The following is an 11,653-nucleotide window of genomic DNA, read 5'->3' as shown; positions in this document are numbered from 1 at the left end:
CAGACCTAGTCCCCGGATAATACTTTCTACAAATGCTTTGAAATATAAGCTCGCCCTCAGCAAATTGATGAAACAATAAAATTGATAGTCATTGCTGTTGAAACAAAAGATCCTCTAAAGGGGACACACCAAAAGTCGAAACCGTCATCTCTTTGCGTATACGGAAGTATCGACCTGAGCTCTCACGGCCCTCGCAATTAACCCCTTAACAGATATCATCCGTGGTATACTCACCTGTAAGACTGAATATTGGGATCTGGATACGGGAGTATATTCAAGTGGTGGGACACACAAATAAGTTTAAGTCATTAAGACATTAATATCGTATCTTGAAACAGTTGAACTTTGTGTGAAAATTTAAGTGGACAAATATACTGACAATCTAGGTGAATTGTTTAAAACTTAAAATGAAATGAAGCTTAACGGTGTTTGTGATTAGTCTCATAAACTGATATGATCCTCTTACACAAACTCACAAAAATATTGTCTGTAAATATTTTTTTACGACATTTTATTTCCCCTATTTCAAAATCCAAAAAGATTTTTAGTGTGTTTTAGCATAAACTTTTGAAAATTCAAAAAGATTTTCGACAACTGGTATTGAAAAGTTGATTTTCAAAATTCCGAGTGCTAAACATGATGAACAGAATTTAAGGGGGGTGTGTTCTTTGAAATTAAATGTTTTCAAAATCTAATTTTTCAATTGGTTCATCAAAAATCTTTATTTAATCTGAGGGAGAGTCAGTGTTGGTGCATATTCTCTAAATTGTTAGCTTTGTAAAACTTACTTTGAGGTAGAGTTTATGCAGGTTAATTTTGAGCTGAGTTATTGATCCTGAGCAGAACTAGAGACAAATTTTCAATCTTGAAACAATCTTCTGAAGAGCCAGGTCATTCGAGTCTGAGAAGCTTTTGAGAGCTAGATTCAGATACCTGAGGACTCTATAGATAGAGCATGTGCCAGGTTTTGATTCGGTGGATAAAGCTTGAGCCAGGATAACGATCAATGAACCTGTGAAAGCCAGACAACAATCCTAAAGCAGATGATGCTGAAGAACTAAAGGAATGCCGGCATATCGCAAGGGGGAGTCTGAAGATGTGAAAGAGAAGAAATAGTAAAGCCCAGAGGCTGATCAAGACTGAAGTTTGAGAAGACTCGACACAGTCAGACTCGTCAACATCTGAGGGGGAGTCTGTTGGTGCATACATCTGTCGACTTCGTCTTGTATCGAGTCTTAGAATACATTGTATAGATTAGTGTAACACCTCGTGTTTTCGAATGTCTAAGTCAAAGTCAAAGTCCAAGTCAACTTTGACTTCCTTGACTTTAATCAGTCGATTTTGTGTTTTATTTGTATTATGTGGAGTAAGTGTTGTCTAAATGAAATGATCGAATGTTTAATCAATGCGACCGATTTACGACTGTGAATAATAGGAAGTAACAATGCGATAAAGTTAATCAATCAATAATCAAGTTAATTGAATCAATCAATCGAACTCGAGGCTCGAACTATGCGAAACTGGTGTGGTAATACTTACATGTGTGTGTGCCTTATGTGTTACTTGTGCATGTTTAATTTATGTTTGTGTGGTATTCAATCGAGTCAATCGAAACTCGAATCGAAACTCGGAAAGCAATTAAACTCGATCGAAACCGACATCGAAATGTGACTTATAGATGATTGTATGTTAGGTATAGTCCCAACTACTGAAAGTAATTTGACTAGGAACTCTATCGTATTCGTATCATCGTCTATCGAAATCGAAATATCGAAAATCGTCGTGAAACATTCGAAAAGGGTTGCTGATCGAACAGGACGCATCCTGATCGAACAGGCCAGCCGATCGGCTAGCACTTCTTGGCCGATCGAGCAGGCCATTCGATCGGAGATCCTGGCCGATCGGTTGACACTTTCCTCTTTGGGAGGCCTATAAATAGCCCTGTCATTGTCACTCTTTCTATTTTTGGAAATCTCTGACCGAACTAGCCTTGTTCTTCACCTTTTCTCAGATTTCTCTCAACTCCGGTAAGTTTTCACTCTAATTCTTGTACGTTTTTTATCATTACATGATTCTACACCTTTCTATCTTTCAAAACTCGACTTCTAACCGTGAAATCACCAAGATCTAAGTGTTCTTGGGTGATGTCATCATGGTGTTCTTGAAGAACATCATGCTTTAGCCTCATTCAACCATGAATAGCTTAGATCTGACCGATTTCCACATGAACAACTAGGATTTTGCAAGAATCTTAACATTTCATGGAAAGATTTCCAACTTTTCGTCAACATTTTACACTCAAAACCTTAAAACCGATAGAAGCTGTGACAAATGGCAAATAACCGGAAATTCCGTACAGTCTAATCACTATTCTTAGTATATAATCTCATGCAATTAGCATAATTTAATTACGTAACTGTGTCGTACATTAGACGACAGTGTTAGGACAAGAAAACAATGAGATAATATATGTTGGTTTTCGTCGTATTGCGAAATCAATTAAATAATGTCCTAAAAGTGTTGGTAAAAAGTGTTGCGTGCACTATTCACGGTCACACTATTCATGCCAGCAAAACCGTGAAAACAGAACGAAACAAGGAAAAACGACACACATCTAACATAACTGAGTCCGTTTATATAAGAAAACACTAATACGAAAACATATCTTACAAAGATACAAGACTTTCCGGTACAACGCCCTAATCGCTAAATCGTCCGTTTCACTAAAAATAAGACAATTTTAAATCGTCCAAAATAATAATTTAGCATTTCTGGGACTCCGGAAATATGACAAATGATGATAAACATATGGAAACAATATGAGGATATTAATGGGGTGTCCGAAACATAAGCTTTCGACGCTGCGTTGCAACCCCCACAACTTGTCCGTTTCTGCACCGACAAGCTAATAAATGGCATTTCCGACATCGAAAACAACCAAATGAAAGCTTTGGTGAACTAGTTAAGATTATTTTGAGATTCCATATCCCTTTATACATCTCTTGGTTGCGGATTTACAACTTACGGAAAAACTTCGTCGGTAGGAATTAAAAGTGCTTTTATCGAACCGACGACCAAACGGAAGTCGTTTAAGAAAAAAAAAACATTTCTACTAGTTTAGTGAATTTGTTAATAATAATTAACATTCCGAATCACTAATTACCTCCTAATGGTGAAAGATTACCCCTAATCACCATACTTAGCCTAATTACCAAAATATCTACATGTTTAAGACATTTTTATAAAAATGCTACACTTTACCCCCTCCCCCATTCTTGACCGCCATTTGTGGGTCCCACACCCTTATTTCCCTTGCAAAATATCTAGATATTTTCTAGTTAATCAAGTGGAGTTTTGGTAAAGGATTAAAGATGCATGAATCTTATCATAACTAGATATTTTCCCATAACTTACACCTTGAAAAACACACACTTATGATCCCATTTTCCTTCCCCAAAAATTCAGCCATGAACACCCTTATTCCATATTCATTTCAAGCCATTTTTATAAAGATCAAAGTGTACTTTCATGGATGATATGAAGATCTAAGACACCTACAAGTTAAAGCAAGCATTTTCATCCATTCAAGAGCTTTCTACCATCAAGATCATCATCTTCTTTGTTTCTTTATCATCATCGAGATCATCCCTAGCCACAAGTGCTAGAAGTGAGCTTCTAAATCTATTTTTTATACTTATTTATGTATATGATGATTTAAGAACATAATATAACTAAAAGAATCATACATAATAATATGAAAATACAAAGAAGCAAATTAATAATCATGATCTATGTTTGTTTATGTGGTGATTTGAGACTTATTACTTGCATATTTGATCTTGTCATGATGATTAGCATATGAATAAATTGTTAGATGATGTTTAAATACATGATTTAACAAGTATACATGTTTATGTTAAAAGGGTTTTTGTTAAACATAAAGTTTATATGGATGATCATAATCTATGGTGTTGTTAAAGTATTTAGTGTTTTTCATTAAAAATAATACTTCTACAAGATTATGAAAACAAACATATAAGATGGGATTTTTGTAAAAGTGGATGAAACTAGAAGTAAACATGGACTTTGAAATAGTTAACATATGTTATGATCATACCAAAAATCCTACATGATTTTGAGATCATCTTAATGAGGTTATGTTATAAATCTCATGTGATATTCTTTAAGAATGTTATGAGGAAATTCAATGGTGAATTCGAAAAGAAAATGATATGTTTATTTAAACATGGTAAAGTGCATATTACAAAGGTTATATGGCCGATTTTTATTAAAAATCATATGTAAACAAAACCGTTATTCTTGGCTAAATCTTTACAAGACTAAAAAGATTTTAAAGAATGGTTTTTATAAAAACAAAGTTAGATATATATATTTTTGAGAAAATATATATTTGCTCACTTTAACAACTTATGTGCAATATGATACTTGGTGTATTAGTTATACATATCAAAACTAGGAACTTGAATTCAATGTAACAAATAAACATAAGATACATTACAATCAAAGTCTTACAAGACTACATAGAAATATATCCTAAAAACAAGTTACGGACGATCCGAATGATCGGATACAAATTATGGTCAAAACGGACGATGGACACATCTATAACGTAACGCCAATCCGAGAACTTACTACGACGTTTAGACGATCTTTCGAGGCGGACACAAATATTACGTTACCATTAACAAAATTCGGACATTTTGAAACATATAAAAACTATGATGTTTTTATTAATTAAAAAGTATACTTAGTGAATTTTTATAAAAATGTTTTTATAAAAATGAAAGACTTATACTTACAAGTGGGCTATTTTATACAAATGGGCTTACTTTTCTTAGTGGGCTATTTTATACAAATGGGCTTACATTTCTTAATGGGCTTATCTTCATAATGGGCTTAACATAAATACATGGGCTAAGCCAATATCAAAAACTCATGGGCTAAGCCCAATACCAAACATATGGGCCAAGGCCCAATAACATTAAAGCCCAACACTGTTTAAGCCCAACACTATTTAAGCGCAACACCATTTAAGCCCAACACTATTTAGGCCCAACACTATTGAGGCCCCACACTATTTGAGCCCAATAACATGAATTCTTGGGCTAAGCCCAATGACATTTAATTGGTAAAAATTACAATTATACAATTTACTTATACAAAGACACGAAATCAAGAAGACAATACCGATGATACAACTCACAAGATACAAGATTACATATATATATATATATATGTATATATATATATATTTGGTGAAATATATATATAACAGCTTAACAATTCATACATCTAATACACAGTTCAACGAATAACAAAGACATACAAGTCTTAATACATATTCAAGATAGAAGACTTGTACATGAGTCAATACAAAGACCGTAGTGTCTAACAATTCTAGGACCTTTGTAGGTTATGATACAATTCAAGGACAATGCAAGTGAGGTTACAGTTACATACAGTTTACGGAATGCAATTCAGTGAGTTCATGTCCCATTTTCATCTTAAATGCTTTTCAAGCTTTACAACTATCGGGGAAAATACATCTACAATAGTATGTTAAGTCAAGGAATGAAACACCTTAGATCATGTGAGAAATTAGGGCCATAACTAAAGCACCATTAATCCAAGTTTGGACCAAGGAACAAAGGGTTAGATCTAATGGGTTTTGGCGAGCCCCACTCATGGCCATTCATTTGCCTAGGAGTGCATTTGTTGCCCTACGACATGGTGTCGATACAACTAAAATCGTCTAGGGTTGGATTGCTTCCTATTTCGTCACACATATTAATGTCCTCGCGAAACATTAATGATCAACGATTTCATTGACACTTTACATACTACATCATTTCATACGGATACATTTTATACAACTCACATTTTACAGATACATCTCATACAACTAAACTGCATAAACTCGCCAACTTTTGTTGATGTTTTCAAACTTAACATGTATTTCAGGAAATTAGTGGACCTGTCAAACATTTCAGTCAAGGAAAGCAAGTATCAAGACTCCATGCCACCATTTGAAGGGTTTGTCCGTTATATACCGCCTCTTTGCGGTGATATAGTGGTCAAAGCCTTGACATTTTAAGACTTACATTTTGACGTATAGAACGATGAAATTTAATTTCATTTGATGGTTTATAACCAATACATTTAACTTATGTTGCGTTCTTTTGAAACAATTATGACAATGGCATTGGAGCTTGTTTTTATTCATTTAGTATGTTCACTTATATTGTTATGCAATGAGAACCGATCAGATCACACCTCATGCTTCCGCTACGAGCGAGTGTGACAGAAGCGGAGCTCGAACCAACTAACTAATCATTCTAACGGTTAAAAGGGTTCAAGATTCGGTTACTATCTACAAGGTTCACCGATTTTGGGTTAAACATCAAACTACCGTTCCGAACAGTTCACCGGCCGGACTGGGGTGATTCCTGTCCGAACCGGTGAGGCAAGTAATGACCCACGTTCTATGGTTTAACTCGATGTCAGAATACCTTAAAATCATGACAAATAATTAAACAGCCAAGTGTTAGACGAAAGGCCGACCAGGTCAGAATTGCTGGCCGAACGGCTAGGCTGTTCGAACGAACGGCCCAGCCGATCGAACGTACCAGCCAATCGGCCGGGCCAGCCGATCGGCTAGCACATGGTTCCACACTTTTCAAATCTTATGAAGTATGCTATTGACGAAGTGATGTTCGATCGAATACGCTACTCGATTGATAAACATTACTCTTCGGACCATGAGATACTATTCTTCAACACTTAATCGATTTTGCAACTCGTTCGTAGTATGGAATGCCAGCCGATCGAACAGGCTGTTCGATCGAGTGACATTTTGCTGAGAACCACTTCTGAAGTTCCTAACCGATCGGTTAAGCCGGCTGATCAAACAGACCGTTCGATCGATCGACCTGAAAGGTAAGAACACTTCAGTGTTCTCAAATGCTACAACAAAAACTTCAAAAGTTCAAACCATCATACACAAACACATCAGAGGATGAAACAATCCACTCGAATGGACCAGCCGATCGAGCCTACCGGCCGATCGAACAGGACTGTTCAAACGGACTTTCAAGCCGGTCGAACAGCCCGTTCGATCGAACCTGCTGTTCGATCGACCAGGCTATTCGATCCATTTACACTTGTTTGCATTTCCGCGTTACTCATCGTTATGCTATCGAACTATTCAGGTTAACCCTACTCTCAGCGCTCCCTTCAATCCATAACCAATCACTGTGAGAATACTCGAACCCTTTTTGCTTTAGCACGTTTGGGTGTTACATACGTTACCTATCAAAATCACAATCGAGCACACTATTCAAACTATTTGAACGCTAACCGATTGCATGTATTACGTGACTAAATGTATGCTTGTTGTTATGTTTACACGTGGAATGCTGTCTACTTGCCTTAGCAACGTAGTACTATAGTTTGGACTCAGCACCCGTTCACACGGGGGTTGTTAAGGACAATTACTTGCATGGATTACGGTGGTAATCATGTATTGCGAACTGTCTCGGACAGTCAACCCGCAGTCGTTGGTATCGATAGGTCCATGTCGATAATTAACATGCATCATTTCCCTCTGTGTACGTGATGGTTATGCGTAAACTATTCGAACTCTATATGCTATTATCAAACTTGTATGCTCACCTTTACATTTTATGTATTGACTTTATTTTAATGTATGTGACAGGTGTTTAGGATATCTGCTTGCTAGGGAAGTGAAGCTAGAATAAGTCTCTAGAGTCCCCCAACAAATAGTTGTCTGTCAAGAACAAGCTGCTAGTGCATAGTTGTTTGTAGATCTTGTCAGTCTGGGTCTTTAGGGGCATTGAACAACATTTATGTTTAATTTGAATCTGAGTTGTCAGAACAGGATTAATTGTTTGGATGTTATCTATAATAACTTGTTATTTATCCGGGATACGGTATGGGACGTATCATTTTAAACTGAATTTGTATTAACAGTTGTTGTGGAAACTTCTGTACAATCTGTTTCGCTCAGTGCCGCGCCCCGATGATGCCGCCATCGGTTGGGGTGTAACAGATTGGTATCAGAGCCATAACTATAGGGAATTAGGTTAGACACGACCTAGTCCGGGTTGCTGTCTTAGAGACCTAGACTATAGTTAGGAACCAACAGACCAAGTTTATGTGCCTTATTCTACAATTCTTCGCTATCACTGCACTCGAATTTTCAATAGAAGTTAAGCACTTTGGTCAGGAATAGGTGTGAAAACCGCAAACTCCCGACTAAATTGCCTGACTTATACTGATTTTTATCCATTTACTCATGCTCATCCCGATATTTTCAACAACATACGAGGAGAATTATACCAAATCAAGAGTGAAATCCCCATTTTGATGAAAATTCTCCTTAGATTTTCTAAAAACAAGGAAGAAATTGCTAAGCCAGGGGTGAGACCCTAACCTTGGCAATTTATTCCGGACATGCTTCCTCTCACCGAAGCTTCGACGGACTCCAACGACCTGAACTCACCAGTATGACCTAGGAGGCGCGTGTGGAATGCCCGAGAATCGAGGCAGAAACACGACCCTTAAAGTCGAAAGTGACGACAAGTCTAATGTGAATAGTCGTATCGCTTTGGGTAGTCGATGTCTAGTAGCCGCAGACGATCCAATTTTCGATTTTGGTATTTTTGACTCGCCGATTTTATGTGTTCTGTGTGCTTTATCTGTATACATGTTTATATTTTGGACATTATTCGATTGTGCTGTCATTTCGATCAACACACACGACTCGCATTGCTATTCTATCTCAATTCGATATCCAATTACGATATAAACGGTGTTATGCTATGCTGTGACTAAGGTATACTATATTATACGATGCTATCCAGTATGCTATACGCGATCGCTATACGAACGACACGCGAGCTTTGAAGGATAGGTTTCTGTTTTCTGAGTGCTTCTGTGATTAAGTGGTTACGTGCTTTTGTGTTTATGTGACTCTGTGCTTTACGTGCCTACGTGCTTCTGTGCTTACATGTATTTGTGGTTATGTGCCTATACGTTTATGTGATATATGTTCCGACGTTTTCGTAAGCTTTAGTAGTCTAGACGTGAGAGGTACGACTTCGTTGTGTTGAGTCCTGTGACGATGTCTATTGTATACCATGTCGTCGTCGGGATCCCGACACCACTTGACCCGTAAGGAAAAGAGAGATAAGCGACTCGCCGCTATCATCGCCAAAAGCGTAGCAAAGGCTGTGAGTAACGTTTATGAAAACGCCAGCAAGTCGTCTGAAGAATCGCGAACAGATGCACCCAAAGATGCTAGCAAGGCTGCTTTCAGCTTCAAGCAGTTCAAAGCATGCGGACCCAAAGAGTTCACTGGCGAGGATGGCCCTACCGCCATGTTTCACTGGTTTGACTCGGTTGAAGTCACTCTGCGCCAAAGCGGCTGTCCTGAGAATCTCCGCACACTCAATGCTACAGGCGTCTTCCAGTCCCATGCTCTAGACTGGTGGACGGCCGAACGAAATAAGCGCGGAAATGATGCAGCTTACGAGCTAACATGGGAGGAGTTGAAGGCAATTATGATCGACGAATTCTGCCCTCCTCATGAACGCCAAAAGCTGGAGGACGAATTTTGGACCATCAAGCAGAAGGATGGAGACAACGCTGCTCTCACTGCTCGTTTCAAGCAGCTTAGCATCATATGTCCCGATCAGGTCAAAACCCCAGATCAAACCATCAAGAAGTACATTCGAGCCCTGCCCGACTGTGTAGCCGACTTTGTTCACGCCGCCAAGCCAGCAACGATTGAAGAGACTTACCTACTCGCCACTGAGATCAATGACAAGCGAGTGAAGTCTGGTTTTTGGGATAAGCAAACCAAGTCTCTGCACCAAGCCACCGCAGCACCCACCGACTCATCTGCTCAATCTTCCAAGTCATCAAGAAGAAAGAAGAAGAACAACAACAACAGCTCCAGCAACAAGAGCTATGCTGCCGCAACAACTGCTGCTCCTCTACAAGCTGTACTAGCTCAGCAGCAACAGCACCACCACTCAGCTCCAGTGATCAATGCACCGCCAGCGAAGCGTGCATACACAGGCCCTCACCCACTCTGCCCGACATGCTCGTATCATCATCCAGTGGGTCTAGCCTGTCGTTTTTGCGCTCACTGCAACCTTTACGGTCATTTCACGGCGAACTGTCGTTTTGGTCCCCGTCAAGCCCGAGTTCAAGCTACTGTCAATCAAGCTCTACTCCCCGCCCCTCAAGGCTAACAAGCAGCTCAAGCACCTGCAGTCAATGCTCGAGTCTGCTTTGCATGTGGTGATCCTAACCACTTTGCAAATAGGTGCCCGAACAGGGTAGTTAAGCAAGAACCCCAGCAGCCCCAGCAGCAACAACAGCAGCCTCAGTAACAGCAGCAAGCAGCCCATGCTCGAACCTTCAACATCAATGCCCGTCAGGCTCAGGCGGATAACAACGTGGTTAATGGTACGTTCCTTGTGAATGGTATTTATGCATCATGTTTGTTTGATACTGGAGCCGATAACTGCTTTTTATCGTTTGAATTCGAGAAGCTCCTTAGTTGTAAGCGCTCTTATCTGTCCTCGTCATTCGAAGTCGAAGTCGCTACTGGAAGAACTGTCGCAGTTAACTTTGTTCTTCGTGATTGCACTCTCGAGCTCAACAACCACGTCTTTCCAATCGATCTTATTCCTATGCAACTCGGAAGTTTTGATATCATAGTAGGCATGGACTTTCTTCGTGAAAACCATGCTGAAGTTGTGTGCTTCGAAAAGATGATTCGATTCTCGCTAGCAAATGGTGATCTTCTATGTGTATACGGTGAAACAGTGTCGAAAGGTCTCAAGCTCATGTCGTGCGTTCAAGCCAGCAAGTATCCCCGCAAGGAATACCGAGCCTTCTTGGCCAACATTGTAGTAGCGGAGAAGGGAAAGAAAAAGAAAGTTGAAGTCAAAGATGTTCCAGTGGTCTGTGAGTTTCCTCGGGTGTTCCCTGACGATCTCCCCGGACTACCGCCAAGTCGTGATATCGACTTTCGTATTGACCTCATTCCTGGAGCTAACCCCGTTGCCAAAGCTCCGTATCGACTCGCTCCATCCGAAATGCGGGAACTCTCGAATCAACTCCAGGAATTACTCGAAAAAGGCTTTATTCGCCCAAGCACCTCTCCCTGGGGTGCGCCAGTCCTTTTCGTCAAAAAGAAGGACGGGTTGTTCCAGATGTGCATCGATTATAGGGAGTTGAATAAGCTAACCATTAAGAATCGATACCCTTTGCCCCAAATCGATGACTTATTTGATCAGCTGCAAGGTGCCAAGTGTTTCTCGAAGATCGATCTACGTTCAGGCTATCATAAATTGCGGATTCAAGATGGAGACATCCCCAAAACCGCTTTTCGAACCCGTTATGGCCACTATGAGTTCGTGGTAATGCCTTTTGGTTTAACTAATGCACCCGCGGTCTTTATGGATCTGATGAATCGCGTGTGTAAGCCTTTCTTAGACCGTTTCGTCATCGTGTTCATTGACGATGTCTTGATCTATTCCAAATCGAAAGCCGAACACGCGCAACATCTACGTTTGGTTCTCGAGTTACTTCAGGGGAA

Source organism: Helianthus annuus, chromosome 5 (assembly GCF_002127325.2).
Source record: "Helianthus annuus cultivar XRQ/B chromosome 5, HanXRQr2.0-SUNRISE, whole genome shotgun sequence".
Lineage (NCBI taxonomy): Eukaryota > Viridiplantae > Streptophyta > Magnoliopsida > Asterales > Asteraceae > Helianthus > Helianthus annuus.
This window is presented reverse-complemented; position numbering follows the sequence as displayed.